The 18,668-nt window shown below is 41.3% G+C and overlaps 1 protein-coding gene across 4 annotated transcripts in view; it reads right to left on the reverse strand.

The window, feature by feature from the left end:
* APTX (aprataxin) overlaps window positions 1-18,573 on the reverse strand; it is a 38,197-nt gene extending 19,624 nt beyond the window's left edge. Inside the window, exons 1-4 of one of the 4 annotated variants that reach the window (XM_045840927.1) lie at window positions 17,831-18,573; window positions 8,392-8,547; window positions 6,663-6,748; window positions 2,168-2,259 (exon numbers count right to left, since the gene is read on the reverse strand). The gene's annotated coding sequence lies outside the window, so the exon portion shown is untranslated. Of the gene's footprint in view, window positions 1-2,167; window positions 2,260-2,411; window positions 2,420-2,527; window positions 2,546-6,662; window positions 6,749-8,391; window positions 8,548-17,830 lie in introns of those variants that run through there. The other 3 variants (XM_045840924.1, XM_045840929.1, XM_045840931.1) reach the window with 3 other exon arrangements.
* Between the last annotated feature and the right edge of the window lie 95 nt (window positions 18,574-18,668).

The raw sequence follows: 18,668 nt of genomic DNA on the forward strand, positions 1-18,668 counted from the left end.
CCTCTGGCCCCAAGGGCCTTCTCTTACTGCGTACAAGCCAGAAGTGAGGGACTTTACACGCTGGGAGCAGTAGTGAAATGTTATGAACAAGTAGATGGGTAAGCTTGTTTCCGCAGCCCTGGGGTGAACAACTTTGAAGCATGTACTACACTGTCTCCCAGAGGGTCTCCAGCAAGAGCCCCGGTTGCCCAGAGTGGTAACCTGCACACTGGCTTCCTTCCCATCCCTGACTCACTTCTCCACACCTGACTGGCACTTCTTGGGATCATCTCCTAAACAAATGACTGGCACTCAAATCTTTGCCTCAGTGTCTGCTTCTGGAAAAAAATGACTGGTTCTATTAAGGTTTATTAATTAGTAAATGGGATATTTAAGTCTGTAAATTTAAAAAGTGATGCAGACATTTTGCATATTGTTGGCCTTTCTTGAGCATGAGGTGGGAAAACATCAAAGGATTTTAATCAAAGGAGTGACCTTTTTTTTAAGCCCTGAGACCTCCAACCAAAGTAACATATTTTCCAAACAGTCATTCTATTTATTTACTTAGAGAGAACTGCAATTTCTTCCTACCTTAGTGTCTGTATCCATTTAACTACCACTTAAGAGTGCCTCCTGTCTATTAGACAGTGAGTTTGGTGTTGAAATCAACAAGCTGGACACAGCCCCTCCCTTTACAGAATTTTCAGTCTGACAAGCACAGCTCCAGCGTACATTCACCTTGCACGGACTTTCCTGTGACCTATTCTACTCTCCTGAACCTGTCAGTATCCTTCCTGCCAATCTGTTCTGTCTCCCACTGTCTTTTTGCATGCCCCACGGCTTGCCTCCTCTGGACAAAAAATGTGTATGTGTATGCTTTTACACTATTCAGATAACCCTGGGACCCTCCTACCTTGTCACTCTTTCACTAGCAAAACTCCAGCTCTGTATGTCAAAATAAGTTAATTACATTTATGCTTTCTTTCTTCACACACTTTCAGCCAGAGAAAAGTGTCTACTTACTTACATAGAATTATAACACACTAAATTATATGGCCTGTAACAAAAGTTTTTAATCACTCTCCAAAGGGCTTTTGATACAGAAGAAACCTTACTTCCCATCTATGTGACTTCTCCTGACATCTTAGAGATAGGGAATATGGTATATGCAATTGAGGAGAAAAAAAATTAAAAATTAGAAAATATGGATTTAGAAAGTAAGGATCATCTATGCTCCTAGAGAATCTGGCCCATGCCATGGCAGATTTCAAGTGTTCCTCACCCCTGGCTGCTTGGGCTGCCTACACCAACTTCACACGCACCCTCTGGGGAATTCTGCTGTTTGCTGAGATAGCGTGCCTGTTGATTCTGCTCTATTTCATCACCTCCACATCAGCATACTTCTCTGTCAGTGGTTGAGATGATTCTTGCTGCTGTCTTGTCATCTACATGTGAGACCTGAACACCAAGATAAAGACTATCAAGTGGGCCCTGACGGGTGTGGCTCAGTGGGCTGAGTATCAACCTGCAGATTGAAAGGCTGCCAGTTCAAATCCCAGTCAGACACATGTCTGGGCTGCGGATTTAGTCCCAGGTTGGGGTGCATACGAGAAGCAACTGATCTATGTTTCTGTCCCACATCAATGCTCCTCTCCCTCTCTTCCTCCCTTGCCCTTGCTGTGAAAATAAAATAAAATCTTTTTTCAGAAAATGAGATCCTCAACTGGCCTTGGAGTGATTTCTTCCAAACCCTCATAGCAGACCATCCTCTGCTGGATCATCTCCATTGTTGTCCGCGTTGAGAGAGGAAACCACTCCAAAATCACCACAGGGGTGATGGGCCTAATCACTGCATACCTCTTCCAATTTGATGCCTATGTCACCTTCCCCTTGAGGCAGCCAAGGGGTACAGCAGCTGCTACTGAACCTGCAGATGGCCAAGTGTAGGTGAGCTCCCTTCGTTTCTCTCTGCAACCCGCATATAACACTTCCATCAAATGGCTCCTCTCTAACCTTACAAACACTCCCAGCCAACTGCCAGCCCCCTAGTGAGATAAAAGTGCCTTTAACCAGATAATTTGTCTTCCGGCCTGCCCTCCTAGGTGTGACCTCCTTTATGGGTGTGCCTAGCTCCCCCTTCCGAAGTATCCAAAAGCACACACCAGTTCTGCCTGGACCATGCTCATACCTCAGCCACAAAATGAGAGAAGGGTGCCTCAGATTGCAGACTCCAGGCCCAGGTTGTGACCCACTCCAAATAACCTCAGCATGGGGGTGGTTCTGTGGAGGGAAAAATATAAATAAATAATAAACAGATTGTTAAAATGTATAATAGTACATTAATTAATCCTTTGATTAAAAAAGAGGAAATGTAAATTTAGCCTTTCTCTCTGTGGTAGTCTATTACTTTACCAGAACCTATCAATTCTCACCTCAGAATTCCCACTCTTGTATAGTCCCCTGCCACTCTGGGCTTGGCCAAGAGACTAACTGGTTTTGGCTTAACAAGCAGGATGTGAACAGAGCTTTAGCTTTAATAGGTGCTTACACATTGTGGCCTGTCTCCTTGGGGTGATCCTCTTCAGAACCCAGCTGCAGTGTTGGTAGAAGCCCAACTCAGCCACGTGAAGAGATCACATGAAGGAGAACCGGGCCCTGGCCAACATCCCCAGCTGAGCTGTCAGCCATCAGACAACATGTGAGTGAGCCAGCTTGGAAGGATTCTCTGGCCCTACTCAAGACATCCCAGCAATCACCACACAGAACCAAGGTGAGCTATTCCTGCTAAGCTTTGTGCTACCTGCAGAAATTTGGGCAAATAAATGACTGTTGTTACTTTAAGCTACCAATTCTGGGGGCAGTTTGTCACAAAGCATTAGATAACCAGAACATTCTCTTTTCTATTTTTTTTAAGGCATTCTTAACACTGAAATGTCTGAACTTTGGGCCAAAGGTCAACTTCCCTAATAAGAAAGCTGACTTATTTTTTTTTTAAGATTTTATTTATTTTTTTTTAGAGAGGGGATAGGAGGGAGAAAGAGAGGGAGAGAAACATCAATATGTGGTTGCCTCTCACATGCCCCCTACTGGGGACCTGGCCTGCAACCCAGGCATATACCCTGACTGGGAATTGAACCAGCGACCCTTTGGTTCACAGGTCAGCACTCAATCCACTGAGCCACACTAGCCAGGGCTATTATCCCTTCTTACAGATGAGAAAACTGAGGCACACAAAGGATAAGTAACTTGCTTGTTGCAGGGCCAGGACTTAAACCCAGGGAATCAGTTTCCAGGATCCATATTCCTTTTTTTTTAACTGTATTATTACTATTTTATTATTAAGGAATCCACTTCTACAACTGTCATGGAGCCCAGACTGGATTAATAGTGATGGGTTCTATAGGAAACTCACACTGAATTTTCTGGTTATAACCACTGCCTTCTCCCTCTACGTCAAATGAAAACCAAATTCATGAGTCCTCAGTCCTCGCCTTCCTATTCCTAAAAGATGCTAAAGCCAACTCTGCAGGAGGGTTTTTCAGAGAAGATGATCCTGTCTTCCCAGAAGACAACCCTTCTGCTTTATGAGACAGAGTGCAACCCAAGCCCTGGACAGGCTGGGACCTGTGCAGGCCTCCATCAAAACCCATATTCTTTTTTATATATATAAAGATTTTATTTATTTATTTTTCGAGAGATGGGAAGAGACAGAGACAGAGACATCAATGTATGAGAGATACATCAACTGGTTGCCTCTCGCACATCCTCCACAGGGGACCTGGCCTGTAACCTAGGCATGTGCCCTGACTGGGAACAGAACCGGTGACTCCCTGGTTTCCAGACCAGCACTCAATTCACTGAGCCACACCAGCAAGGGCAAAAGCCCACATTATTAACCACTAGACTCTCTCCCAGTTTACTGTCCTAGCTCTGACAGAGCCATTGCTGTTGAAGTGTGAACAAGGTAAAGTTACACTACAGAAGATGTACATCTTCATCACGATATAGACATCATTGTGACTATGCAAAAAGAAAGCTGCACACAGGGACCAAGTTCCTGCTCTGAAATACCTCCACAATACCAATAACAACAGGAAGATAACAGTCAGAACTGAGAGGCGATGACACCCACCAGGAAGAAAGACCCTTATGCCAAGCCCTATCCCAAGCCTCTAACTCTGCAGCTAAAATGACTAAACCCTAACCTGTGACCTCAACTCACCCCAGTTCCCCTGCAGGACTGTTGAAAGCCCTGAGTCAATAGCTGCTAGCTCAGCACTGAGTCTCTTTTAATGCTGGTGCTACTATGCCGTGTGACTGGGTCTTCCCATTGCACAGACTCATGGCCAAAGGCCCACTGTAGCACCATGACCAACCCTGCCTCTGCTGTGAAGGACAGCCAGATGTGGGAGTTTGTATCTAAGCCAACAGTACTCCCTGGGTGACCTGCAAACTGGTTTCCCAATTTGATGAGGACATACTTTCCTGACCCAACACCTCCACCACCACCAAGTATGAACACGCACATACAAATTCCCTAGTCTCACTCCCATATTTGGAGACGACATGAGAAATTTAGCATTAAAATATTGAAATGGCAGTTTAACCCAACAGTAGAAGAACTATTTCATAACTGTATTTCTTGATAGCTACAAAAGGACTGCAGAGTTGGGGAGCAGGGTGTTAGCTCTTGGTAATCGGGGGATCTTTCTAAGGAGTCTTTGCACTGGTCTTCTCCATTTGACATTCACTCAAAAAATACGTCTTGACACCTGCTATATGCCAGTAACTGTGGTAGGCGCAGGAGATAAAACACCATGGAGCCGTGATCACTGCGACAGTGCTCCACCACCCAAGTGTTGCTTCCACCCATGGACTTGCTTTCTGGTGTGTTGCCATCAGGCTGTAAGAGGCAGCCTTGTGAAGTGGCCACCCGGTCAGGAATGCTGTCAAGGACACTGCTGCTCACGTGATAACACACTGTTTTCTGTATGAGTATCCCTGGGAGACAGTCCAATTTGACCTCAGTTCTGGGAATAGTTTTACTTCTCCAGAGTAACAGGTTTGTTTTTTATCTATGGATATCATGAATTGTGGGACCAGTGAGGCTGTCAGATTAGGGACAAATTCATGTCCCAGCTGCAGCAATTGTGAAGGCCATTCCTATACTCATTTTTAGCTTTGTCTCTGGCTTCAGTTCTTCATTCTCTGCCCTTTTAACTTATGACATCTTGCATTGTGTGTGTGTATGTGTGATTTTTGTTTTGGGGTTTTTTCTTATATCTTAGGAAATGGCTATGAACCCTTTCTGGGAGAAGATATCACCATCAATATTTATAATGTACATACAAACACAGATTTACGTAAATGCTATGACAGAGATGTGTCCACCAGGTGATGTGGCCATTCCAGAGGGTTTATAAATCAGTCCACTGCATTAGAGGAGACCTTGCACAAGGGTCACTGCTTGAGTTGAGTTTTTCTTTTGTGCTTTGTTTATTGAGGATATTTTAGAGTTTATTCACAATGTAGCAATTGTTAAAACAAAATTAAGTTGTTAACAAGTACAAGAAGATGCTGAAAATAATCTTGCAGAATACATTTTTATGTCATTGCATGGGTTTATGGGACACCATAGAAATTGTTTACAACAAATTGAAGTTATTGCCACCAGAGTTTCCCTTATCAATTTTTTTTCCTGACAAAAAGATCATGGGGCAGAGCAATTCATATCTACATCAGCATTTGTGTTCAGAAAAGAAAATTCAGATGGAATATCAAATTTAAGTTAGAAGATATTTGACAGCAATGTAAGGTAAAAAAGAATTAAAATAATTATCTAGAAAATAATGATGCACGAGATCTATCCAGAAGGTATCCAGCCATGTAATATGAAAAATAGAAACATTTATTGAAGAAGATACAAGATACAAGGACACTGTACATAGGACAATGATGCCTCAGTCCCCTTCAAAGTAGGCACCTTGGGACCTCACACAGTTCTCCCAGTTGCCATCAGCTGCCCTGTTGTATTTTCCTGAGTCTCGTCAATGGTGTGAAATCGCTTCCCTTTCAAAGGTGATTTTAATTTTGGGAAAAGCCAGAAGGCACAGGGTGCCAAATCTAGGCTGTAGTAGGGCTCAGTCATCTGGGTGATTTGATGTTTCATCAAAAGAACTCTGCACGAGACGTGATATGTGTGGGCACATTGTCATGATGAAGCTGCCAGTCACCAGTTGCCCATAGCTGTGATCTTATGAACCATCCAAATAGTTTCTACAGAGGAATGCTCAAGTTTAACACAAAGTTTGATGCAGATTTGTTGCTCTACTCAGTCATCTCAAATGTAACAGCCACACAGTACACATGCTCACACAATGGCATCTACCACTCCCACTGACTACTACAGTGAAGTCGTCATTGTTCATGCATGTACATTCCAGTCCACTCTCCTTGGCTGCCAGGTTATATTAACGTCACACAAACCATTCTCATTATATTAACAATGGCTAGACTTTTTCCGAGCAGACTTCATATATCATTATCAAAACATGGTAACAAAACATTATCAACTGGATTATTCAAACAAATGAAAACAAACATGACTTAGAAATTTAAATTATCTAGATCAAGAGTCTCTGAGTTAGGAGGAATATTAAAAATCATTTAGTTCAGTTGCATACCTGTGCAGCAGTATTCTTCCTTAATTCTTCACTCCATGTTGCAGGTGTACCCACAGCCTTGGAGTTTCCCTGGGTTATGTGGTTGCCTGTGTAAGAACAGAATGAGAGAAAGAATAATGGCTGACACACTGTGTTAAGTGTGCTAGATCAGCAGATTATTTTTAAATACACTCAATTTAAGTTCCTTTTGTTTTCTCTTTTCTTAAGAAAGAATTCTAGCAATAAAAACTCTGATTAACAAACTGTATACAGAGGACCTCAAGAAATGGTCAGGATCTCATGGATGAAGCATTCCAAAATATTACAAAAAGACAAGAATAAACATGTTTACTGCACATCCTCTCATTCTTCAATAATATGAAAAATTACAACCATCTTCCTTCAAGTGAAAAAATAAAAGAGAGAGAAGGAAGGAAGGAAAGAAGGAAGGGAGGGAGGGAGGGAAGAAACAGAAAGAAGGAAAATAAACCAGATATACCCCCATGACCTCTTTCAGCTATCTGCAAGGCCTGGCACTTTAAAGGGAATACTTATCTTTGCAATAGGGAAAACTGTTGACTTTTAATGTAGAGTAACTAAATAGAATGCATTACTCTGCCCCTGCCCTTATATTACATTCTTTTTTAACTTAAAAGCAAAACTACCTGAAAATTGCTCACTGCTAAGAGGAAAGGCTACTCAGAATTCACCATTAGCCACTCAGACATCTCCCAGAGGAGGGCAGTTCAGGCAGGCAGAAAAACCACCAGACTATAAGGCTAGGCTGGATGCTCCACGGGGGCAGAAGCCAGCTCTTCTTTTTCACAACTATGTACTCAGAGTCTGGCTAAAAAGTCTGACACAATGAATAGTCATTCATTTGTTCAATCAGAACCTCCAATTCAGTACATACTCTGTAACAAGCAGTGTTCTAGATGCCTGGGATACATCATAAAACAAAGCAAAGATCCCTGCCCAAGTGCCATTTAAATTCTAGTGGGAAGAGGGTGTGGAGAGAAGAGATGATAGGTAAATATTGTGTTATGTCATAAGTGTAATGGAAATAAAATAGAGCAAGCTAAGGGGGATTAGGAGTGTTGGGGAGCAGAAGATTGCAACTCGGAATAGGGTAAACACTGTAGACCTCACTGAGAAGATGACATTTAAATAAAGACTTCAGGGAGGTAAGGTGCTAACACTTGCTGATTAAATGAAGGAATCAGAACAATATTAAGGAGGAAGAAAAATATAAGGCATGTTCTGGGGATGGTGAGAAAACGAGTTTGAGAAGGTAGGCTTTTGGAGATGAATCTGGGAAGCTCACTAAGAAAGGCCCTCAGTGCAGAACTAAAGGGTATGAACTTATAAAATTTAGAGTTTACAAAGAACTTTCCCTTATAGTCTTATTTAATTTTCCCATCTCTAATAAGGTTAATTTCACCTCCATTTTACCAATAAGGAAACCATACTCAGAGAAGCTGGATAATTTTCCCAAGATCACACAGCCAACAAGAGACAGAAGCAGAACTTATCTGACCTTCTGACTTCTACCTTCAGGCTTTCCCCATCACCTCCCTCGAGAAAAAATACACAGGTAATAGAAAGAAAGGAGCATTATAAAATATACAATAAAAATATGGAAATGCTCACATGTCAATTATCAGAAAACAGAGATACAAAGTAAAACTAAAATTTAAGGTAAGTGCTTAAAGCTATATACCCTGTAGCCCAAACTGGTGTGGCTCAGTACCTTGGGCATCCTCCTGCAAACTGAAAGGTCATCAGTTTGCTTTCCAGTCAGGGCACACGTCTGGGTTGTGGGCCAGGTCCCCTGTTGGGGACTCTCTTGCAAGAGGGTCAGCACACTGACGTTTCTCTCCCTTTCTTTCTCTTCCTTCCCCTCTCTCTAAAGTAAATAAATGAATAAATAAAATCTTTTTTTAAATTGTAAAAAGTTATATACACTGTAGAACAAACAATTGATTGTAGGTGCTCAAAAAAATGTAAGAACAGTAAACTAAGAGCCTATTTTGAAACACGTGTAATGTGGTACTAGCAACAGAAAATATGTGGTTGCAAATCTCTATCATAAATGCCTTTCTTTTTACTCTAAACTTCTGACACTTTTATTTTCAGATTGACTCCCTTTCTCTTACAAATATAATAATACTTTGTGACTTGATTTTCATTAATAAAAATATTATTTCTCAATGATACAAGGAATACATGAAGACTTTCTTTAAAAGGTTAAAGTCCCCAGCCAATCACCCCCCTTTATCCTGGTCCTCAACCTCAGAATGAGTAAGCAGCACTATCATTCTGGAGTGTGTGCCCCAACTCCTTTTCTATGGATACTTACATATCCAAGTGCTACCTGAATGTCTCCATTTGGATGTTAATATGTTTAAAACTGAACTCATCATTTTCCCTTCAAGGACAATCTTCTTCTCTTGGGTTTCCCGTGTCAGTGAAAGGCAGGCATCACCCCATTAGGAAATGCACATTCCGTATTTTATCTGCCCACTCACCCATCATGGCTAATCAATCAACGCCTGTAGATTTACCTCTTTAACATATTGTGTTACCACTCTCTATTCTCCACTCTCACTTCCACTGCTTTAATGTTGGCCGTTTACCTACTACTTTTACTGCTGAAGGGCCAATTTCATGGACATCTTACCTGTACAATCGCACTGGGTCTCACACTTAGAAGGGCCCCATGTTTACTTCAGTGCTCTGCTGTCAATGTCTTGGAATTCTTAATTTCTGAACAAGGGGCACTACGTTTTCATTTTGCACTGTCTCACAAACTATGTAGCCAGTCCTATACTACTGTGGTAACACCCTAACTGGTACCCATTTTCCCAGTAAGGCTCTGCTGTAACCCACCCTTCACAAGTCTACAGGGAATTAAAAGAAGATATTAGATTAAAATTGGATCAAGCAATACTGAGCACAGAGATCTGCCCAATTCAAGGCTGTGAGTTCTAAAGTATAACTTTAAATTGAAAAGAGGAATTAAATTTCCATTTAACGAAGGATCTAACCACATTATCTATAGATACTTCTGCATTACCAGTACTTAGGGAAGATGGCCAAAGTAAATACAACCCTCCGTAAAGCCAGCTGGTATGCGCAAAGGCCACAGGCTTTGCATTCAGAGAGACTGGATTTAAATTCCAATTTGACCACTAACTTTTATTTTGGGCACGTTACTCAAATTCTCTAATTTTTATTTTCCTGTTGATAAAGTAGATAAAATTTTCTGGCAGAACTTTTTTGAGACTCAAAAATAATAGAAACCCAGTTCAGTTCAGCTAATACTACTCTCCGCCAGACCATGCCTTCACACCAGTGACATCAGGATGAATGAGACTTCCTTCTAAAGGGTACAGAATGGAAAAGGAGTAGAGGAGAGGAATAACTTCACAATGGAGAAAATTGAGAACACTATTTCAGCCAGGTGATCAAGGTGCATATCAATAGTGATGTCATGTTCATAGCATGTACCTGGAATATATGATCAAATTAGCACTTTATCTGTGTGGTCTTGCTCTCCAAAACCCATAAACCCACTCAAACCATGAGAGAAACTTTAAACAATACAAATTGAAGGGTAGGCTACAAAATAATTGGCCAGTATTCCTTAAAACTATCAAGGTCATAAAAAATAAGGCAAATCTAGGAAACTGTCACAGTCAAGAGGAGCCTAAGGAGGCATGACAACTAAAAGTAATGCAATACCCAGCACTGGCTGGTGCAGCTCAGTGGATTAAGTGCCAGCTTGCGAACCAAAGGGTCACCGGTTTGACTTCAGTGCACCAGTCAGGGCACATGCCTGGGGCTGTGGGCCAGGTCCCTGCTGGGGACATGTGAGAGGTAACCCATAGATGTTTCTCTCCCTCTTTTTCTCCCTCCTGTCCCCTCTCTCTACAAATAAATAAAGCCTAAAAAAACAATAATAATGTATCAAGATTGGTTCATTAGTTGTGACCACTGCACCATTTTACTGCAAAATGTTGATAGTACAGAAAACTAGGTGCCAGATATACAGGAATATCTGTACCCTCTTCTCAACATTTCCATAAATCTAAAACTACTCTAAAATTAAAAGTTTATTTAAAAAATAACAATTGGAAGTTGGAAGGGAGAACAGCTCATAAAGAAGATTGAAACTGTGTGTAGTCAGTGGTAAGAGGAAAAATAGAACAAATTGGTGACCTTAAAAAAAAAAATTTACAGCCCTACTAGGCCCCACAGTCAATTAAAATCTAAATGCTGCAAGAAATTTCAATTAATTTGTACAAGCATAAAAATAGCATTTTGGCTATGATTTACTTTCCATTTTGTGTTTTCCAATAAAATGTTTGTTTTCTTTTTAAATTCAAGAAAAAGGGATATATAACGGGGCTAAATGATAATGGAAAAAATACAATAAAATTTTTTTTTAAAAGAAAAAAAGGATAGTAATTCTACACATCCAAAACTGGAGTCATCTTACCCCCTTCCCCATTCCTGTCCCCAACACAGCCTGCTCCTCCTCCTCTTTCTAGGCCTCTCAGCTCAGAAAGGGCATATCCAACCATCCCACTGCTCACGCCAAAAAGGGGTAGGTCAGCTATGACTCCTTCTCCCTCACCTCTGGATCCAGTCACCATGACCCACAGATTTCCCCTTTGTGTTGCTATTTGCTTCCCTCTCCATTTCTGCTGTTTAGGGCTTGTCACTTATTAATCTCATCTCTCTCATAAAAGATTTCTAAGAATCCATCCTTCACATTAGCACCCAAATGATTGTTCTAAAATGTAACATGATGCTGACCAGTGTGGGTTGACTGGTTGGACATCGTCCACAAAATGAAAGGTCCAATTGATTCCTGTTCAGGGCACATGCTTGGGTTGTGGGTTCAGTCCCCGGTTGGGGCACAAGAGGCAACTGATCTATGTTTCTCTTTCACACTGATGTTTCTCTCCCTCCCCTTCTCCCTCTCTTCCCCTTTCTCTAAAAATAAATAAATGAAATGTAAATATGACCAAATCATCCATAAAACGGAGTTGCTGTGAGGATTAAAATATGACATTTTTAAGGAGTTTAGCACAGTGCCTGATGGGTGCTCAAAAAAAGTCAGCTGTTAGAGATTATATCACGCAATCCCTAAAACCTTCTCGTATCTCTTAAGAGCTTTCAAGATAAAATTCAAACTAATAATATAACACTCAAGCCCTTACAACTTGGCTCCGCGATAGCTCCAGCCATCTCCATCTGCCTGCACAGACATCTGTGATCTGGTCACATGGTTACTGAGAGTTAAGCAAGATACCACTGAAATAAAATACAGTGGTAAGAAAAGAGGCCCTTTATGAAAGCAACAAAAAGACAAAGTCTAGTAGCATACTTAAGAAGAAATGATCAGGACCCAGTTTAAAAAAAAACAGGTAAGTATAAACAATAAAGAAAGTGAATATATGCACGGTATACCTTGTTCATGGGTAGGAAGATTAAAATCATAAATATTTTAATTGTGCCAAAACTGATATACAAGAGTACTGTAATCACAATCAAAATGCCAGTGAGATTGGAAAGAAGCTGCCACAAATATTCTTACACACATCTGGAAAAATAAACATACTAGAAAAATGCCAGGAAAACGTAAAAAGGAGAAGAAATGACAGGAACTCCCAAACATTAAAATGTATTTTAATGGAAATTTAGTATACAATAAAAGTGGCATTTCACATTAGTCAGAAAAAATAAAATAATGTTAGACAAACTAGCTCGCCATTTGGACAAAAATAAAACTCAGTTACTTAAAAATAATCCTCAACCCATCCCTGACTGATGTGGCTCAGTGGGTTGGGTGTCCACCCCCAAACAGAAAGGTCCCTGGTTCAATTCCTGGTCAGGGCATATGCCCAGGTTTCAGGCCAGGTCCTTGGTTGAATGCATGCAAGAGGCAACCATCAATGATGTATCTCTCCCTCTCTTTCTCCTTTCCTTCCTCTCTGTAAAAGTAAACAAACAAAATCTTTTTTAAAAAATCCTTAGCACTTACACCAAAATAAATTTCAGATATATTAAAATTTTTAATGTAGAATTGGTGGGGACTTCAGACCAAGATGGACGCATAGGTAGATACACTCTGCCTCCTCACACAACTGAAAGAAGTACAACAAATTTAAAAACAAAATCAACCAGAACTGACTGAAAATCAAACTGTATGGAAGTCCAACAACCAAGGAGTTAAAGAAGACACATTCATCCAGACCGGTAGGAAAGTCAGAGACAAGCAGCCAGGGTAGAGAGAACAAGGGGCAAGGCCCAGCTGGAGGACCAGGCAGGCAAGGCGGTGGCTGGCAGACCAGGCGGTCCCACATTTGCAGGCCAATAAACTGGGAGAAACAACTGGGGAGCAAGACAGACTGTGAGACCCAGGGTTCCAGCGTAGGGAAATAAAGCCTCAAAACCTCTGGCTGTAAAAATCTGTGGTGGTTGCAGCACTGGGAGAAACTCCCAGCCTCACAGGAGAGGTAGTTGGAAAGACCCACAGGGTCCTAGAATGTACATGACCCCCCCCCCACCCAGGAATCAGCACCAGAAGGGCCCAAGTTGCTTGTGGGCAGCAGAGGAAGTGACTGAAAGCAGGGCAGGAGTTGAGCAATCAGCATTGTTCCCTCTCTAATAACTCCCCCACATACGGTGCCACAGTGCAGGAACATGGGTTGCCTGGCCCTGGCAAATACCTAAGGCTCCATGCCTTACAACATAACAGGTGCACCAAGACAAAGAAATATGGCCCAAATGAAAGAACAGATCAAATCTCCAAAAATAGAACTAAGCAATGATGACATAGGCAACCGATCTGAGACAGAGTTCAAAACACTGGTAATCAGGATGTTCATAGAAATGGTTGAGTATGGTCGCAAAGTAGAAGAAAAAGTAAAGTATATGCAAAGTGAAATAAAGCAAAATATACAGGGAACAACAGTGAAGGGAAGGAAACCAGGACTCAAATCAATGACTTGGAGCAGAAAGAAAAAATAAACATTCAACTAGAAAATGGAAAAACAATAATTCAAAAAAATGAGGAGAGGCTTAGGAACCTCTGGGACAACTTTAAATATTCCAACATCCAAATCATAGTGGTGCCAGAAGAAGAGGGAGAGCAAGAAATGGAAAACTTATTTGAATAAATAATGAAGGAGAACTCCCCCTATCTGGCAAAGGAAATAGACTTCCTGGAAGTCCAGGAAGCCCAGAGAGTCCTCAAAAAGTTGGACCCAAGGAAGCACACACCAAGGCACATCATAATTACATTACCCAAGATGAAAGATAAGGAGAGAATCTTAAAAGCAGCAAGAGAAAAGGAGACAGTTACCTACAAAGGAGTGTCCATAAGACTATCAGCTGATTTCTCAAAAGAGACCTTGCAGGCAAGAAGGAGCTCGAAAGAAGTATTCCAAGTCATGAAAGGCAAGGACTTACATCCAAGATTGCTCTATCCAGCAAAGCTATCATTTAGAATGGAAGGACAGATAAAGTGCTTCCCAGATAAGGTCAAGTTAAAGGAGTTCATCATCACCAAGCCCTTATTATATGAATATGTTAAAGGGACTTATCTAAGAAAAAGAAGATAATTAAAAATGTGAACAGTAAAATGACAACAAACTCGCAACTATCAACCACTGAACCTAATAAAGAAACAAACATGAAAACAAGGTAAGCCAACAACTAGAACAGGAACAGAATCACAGAAATGGAGATCACATGGAGGATTATCAGCAGGGATGGGGAGGAAGACCGACCAGGGTAGGGGGAAGGTACAAGGAATAAGAAGCATAAATGGTAGGTACAAAATAGACAGGGGGAGGTTAAGAATAGTATAGAAAATGGAGAAGCCAAAGAACCTACATGTCTGACCCATGGATATGAACTAAGGTGGGGAAATACTGGTGGGAGGGGGGTGCGGGGCAGAGGGGAACAAAGGGGAGAAAAAATGGGATAACTGTAATAACATAATCAATAAAATATACTTAAAAATAAAAAATAATAATAATTTAAATGTAAAAAATGGAACCATAAAAAGTACCAGAAAAAATTTGGCAGACCATATTTATAATGGATTGGTGAAGGCTCTCTAGTAAAACAAATAAAGGAGAAGGGGGAGGAGAAAAGAAATGCAAAAGCCAAAAAGAAAGAGTCAAAACTCATTTAGCCCTGGCCAAGTAATTCAGTTGATTAGAGCACTGCCCCAATAAGGCAAGGTTGTGAGTTCTATCCCTAGTCAGGGCACATGCAAGAATCAACTAATGAATCAGAACTAAGTAGAACAACAAATTGACATTTCTCTTCTCTCTTTCTCTCTCCTTCCTCTAAAAATCAACTTAGAATTTTTTGAAAAGTAACTACATAAAAATTAAAACCTTTCTATTGCGTGTGTGTGTATATATATATACACACACATACATGCACACACACTATCTCTAATATAAAAGTGCTATTATATCACATTAAAATAGTGGAGTTACACCATAGAAAAATGGTCAAGTACCAAGAAGGACCACTGACATAGCAGAGTTGATAAATACTGTTTAGATACAGGGGTGTCCAACCTGCAGGCCACGTGTGGTCCAGAACGGCTACGAATGCGGCCTAACACAAAATTGTAAATTTACTTGAAACATAATGAGATATTTTTGTTGTTAGTGTTTGTGTATTTAATCTGTGGCCCAAGACAACTCTACTTCTTCCAGTGTGGCCCAGAGACGCCAAAAGGTTGGACACCCCTGACAGAGGATGCTTAACCACCGCACTGTGAAAGAAACTCAAATGAAAACAACAGATAACGCGTTTTAATCTCTATAGTTACCAAAGGCTAAAAAAAAGAAAAAAGAATCCCCCATATTGGCAAGCCCACTCACACAGTGTTGGTGGCCATACAAACCAGTATGGAAAACTGTTTATCATAATTTTATTTTATATTTTTTAAAGATTTTATTTATTTATTTCCAGAGAAAGGGGAAGGGAGAGAGAAAGAAAGAGAAACACCAACATGTGGTTGCCTCTCACACACCCCCAACAGGAGACCAGGCCCACACCCAGGCATGTGCCCTGACTGGGGATCAAACAAGCAACCCTTTGGTTTGCAGGCCGACACTCAATCCACTGAGCCACAACGGAGAGGGCTATCACAATTTTAAAACTGCATTCACGGAGCCCAACAATTTTAATTCTAGATGTTCATTTACAGAAATAATTGCATGAGTGCCTGAACCTGTATTTGAGAATTTCTCAACAATAAACAATATTTATTATTTAACATTGTTTATAAAACACTGACAATCACCAAAATGTTGATCAATAGGACAATGGTTAAATTATACTGCCTGCATCCTACATACCATGAAATCATTAGAAATACAGTAGGTTTATTGTCTGACCATGATGACAATAACTTAAATAAAAAAGGGTAAGGGGCAAACAATATATTTAATATGATCCCATTTCCTTACCAAAAACCACATACTTAGTTATTGTTAATCCTGTTCTATTTTATGTAAATAAGAATGCTTCTTAAAAGTGTTAACTTCCAGTAGTGAAAAGCCAGAGTACTCATCAGGACATATTTTCAGCATGAGATAAATTTTCACGAAGGAAAACAGTATCAAACTGAACATATGTAATGATGTTTTTAAATTTTTAAATGAGTACTACATTCAGATGGGTTAAATATTCCAAAGTTACAAAAGGGTACTTGGTGAAATGTCTCCCTCCATCTGCCTCTCCCCCACACCCAGCTCTCCCCACAGGCAACCATATTACAAGTTTCGGGGAATCCTTCTGAAATATCCCATGCACATACAAGCAGATAAGTACTACATGGTTTTCCCTTTTTTTTACTCAACTTATGTGCCCCTTACTTTTAATCTTAATAAAAAAAATTAGCCCTGGCTAGCATAGCTCAGTGGATTGAGCACCAGCTGCAAACCAAAGAGTTGCTGGTTCGATTCCCAGTCAAGGCACATGCCTGGGTTGCAGACCAGGTCCCCAGTGGGGGCCACATGAGAGGCAACCACACATTGATGTTTCTCTCTCTCTTTCTTCCTCCTTTCCCCTCTCTAAAAATAAATAAAACCTTTAAAAAATAAAAATAAGCAGCCCTTTAAAAGCTACTGAACCTTAAAATTAAAAAAAAATAAGCTAAGTGAGCTTGCAAATTATAAAAGCATTTTCAATATAATATTTCATAGCCTTATGTTGGCAGTCTCTAGAGGGTATCTTCATGTTTGATATCAATTGGTTATACATACTGTGGAAACTCTTGAACTGTTTTGCTGTACTGATGCTTATCTCACGTGCTTAACCAGTGTTAGATTCACAAAGGTAGTTTGTTACAGCAAAGTAGGAACTTTAGAACTACAATGCCTACATAATGCACAAACAGTATAATTTAGTTACTGTTTGCTTGCTCATCTCTTAATTGTTCATGTTTTCACAACTGCTGGTCTCTCAACCTGGAATATTTACTTAAATGGTGCAAGGTTTCCCTGTTAAGCACCCCAATATATTCTTCGTTTATTGACGTTTATCACACCACTTCTCCTTCTTTATGTGGCGAACTCCTTGAGGACAGGCACCATGACTTACATGACTTTTATATTATCAAGAGTTGGTGCCCTTCCTGGCAGTATTACACTTTCAGTAACTGCTGATGGGTAGAAAGAAACATTTATAGCAGAGGTAGTGTTTGATACAGTAACATCTAAGATTGGAAAAATTAGGTCTTCATTGGTCAGAGCACAGAAAGGTGGAAAAGTGCATTTAGGAAACTGCAAATAGTTCCACGTCTGTGGTGTACACAATTTAAATAAAAGAGATAAGGCTGGAGAGATACACATGGGGATGCCTCCAGGATAAAGTTCAGATTCATTAGTTTAACAAGATAAACAAGAGGTGTGACCCAACTAGCTCTGAAGCCTCAACTCCTGCCACTCCAGCTCCCTTAGGTCTGGCTATACCCAATTACTTGCAACTTAAAAGTCTAAGAGATGTGAACAGGATTTTTTCAACTTTCCAGTTCCGGCTTCCTTGGAGCTAGGTGGCATTCCTGTTTGTTGTGTTAGTGAATAAGAAAAACAGACCCCTTTTTCCAACATGCCCCCCTCCCAGCATTTGAAATCCCAGAGACTCACTTTGCAGACGGTAGATCCAAGTTCAGATATGTGGAACTTAGAAAATCAAATAAAACAATCTGTCAGTCACTCTTGGTGCTACTCCGTGTCACCGGCTCGCCACGCCAGGTGAACGCCGGGCCAGGGAAGAGTTCATCGTCCTCAGTTTGCACAAAGGGATTGCAAATGTTTCCCTGTTTAGTGCTGCCCTGAACGGAACGTGTAGGAGGCCGCAAGGCCCAAGACAGATAACTCGTGCATAGGAGTGTGGACTTGCAGAGCTCTTCTAACCTCGCAGTATGAATTACGAGGTCAGGGACTGCGTGTGAAAAGGAGCAAGATCCAAGGCCTGTGAGATTGTTCTGGGGTCCAGACCCACCTTGCTCAGCATTTGTTGCTCAGTGGGTTCCCAGAACCTCAGGACTAAAGAACTAAGCTGAAAGAGGCAAGAGAACTAAGCTGTAAGAGAAGCCGAAAGAGGCAAACGAGAGTCAGCAGGGTGGAGGTGCTGCAGGGCTTTGTTCTGCGAGACACTCGTTCTGCACAGAGTACCCGCCCGCAGTCCTGTTCCACCGCGTCCTCACAGGCCTCGGCGGCCGTCCCACTGATTTGAAAATTCCGAGTTTGCTCGGGACTGCCACGGTCCTGGGCAATTCCGGCTCTCGCCTCACACTCCCGTATTCTCGGGCCGACCCGGTGGAAGAATGGGCTCCAGAAAGTTCCAGGAGCGCCAGAAACCCAAGCTTAGACCCACCCCCACTAGGCCTTTCGGCAAAGCCCAGTTCAGCTCGAGCACCCCCGCGCTGTTGCCCGGGTAACAGCGGGCGGTGGCAGCGGCGGGAAGGGCGGGACTTCCTGC

The sequence above is a fragment of the Phyllostomus hastatus genome, unplaced genomic scaffold, assembly GCF_019186645.2.
Source record: "Phyllostomus hastatus isolate PE091 unplaced genomic scaffold, TTU_PhHast_1.1 phas_contig_34, whole genome shotgun sequence".
In the NCBI taxonomy this organism is placed as follows: Eukaryota; Metazoa; Chordata; class Mammalia; order Chiroptera; family Phyllostomidae; genus Phyllostomus; species Phyllostomus hastatus.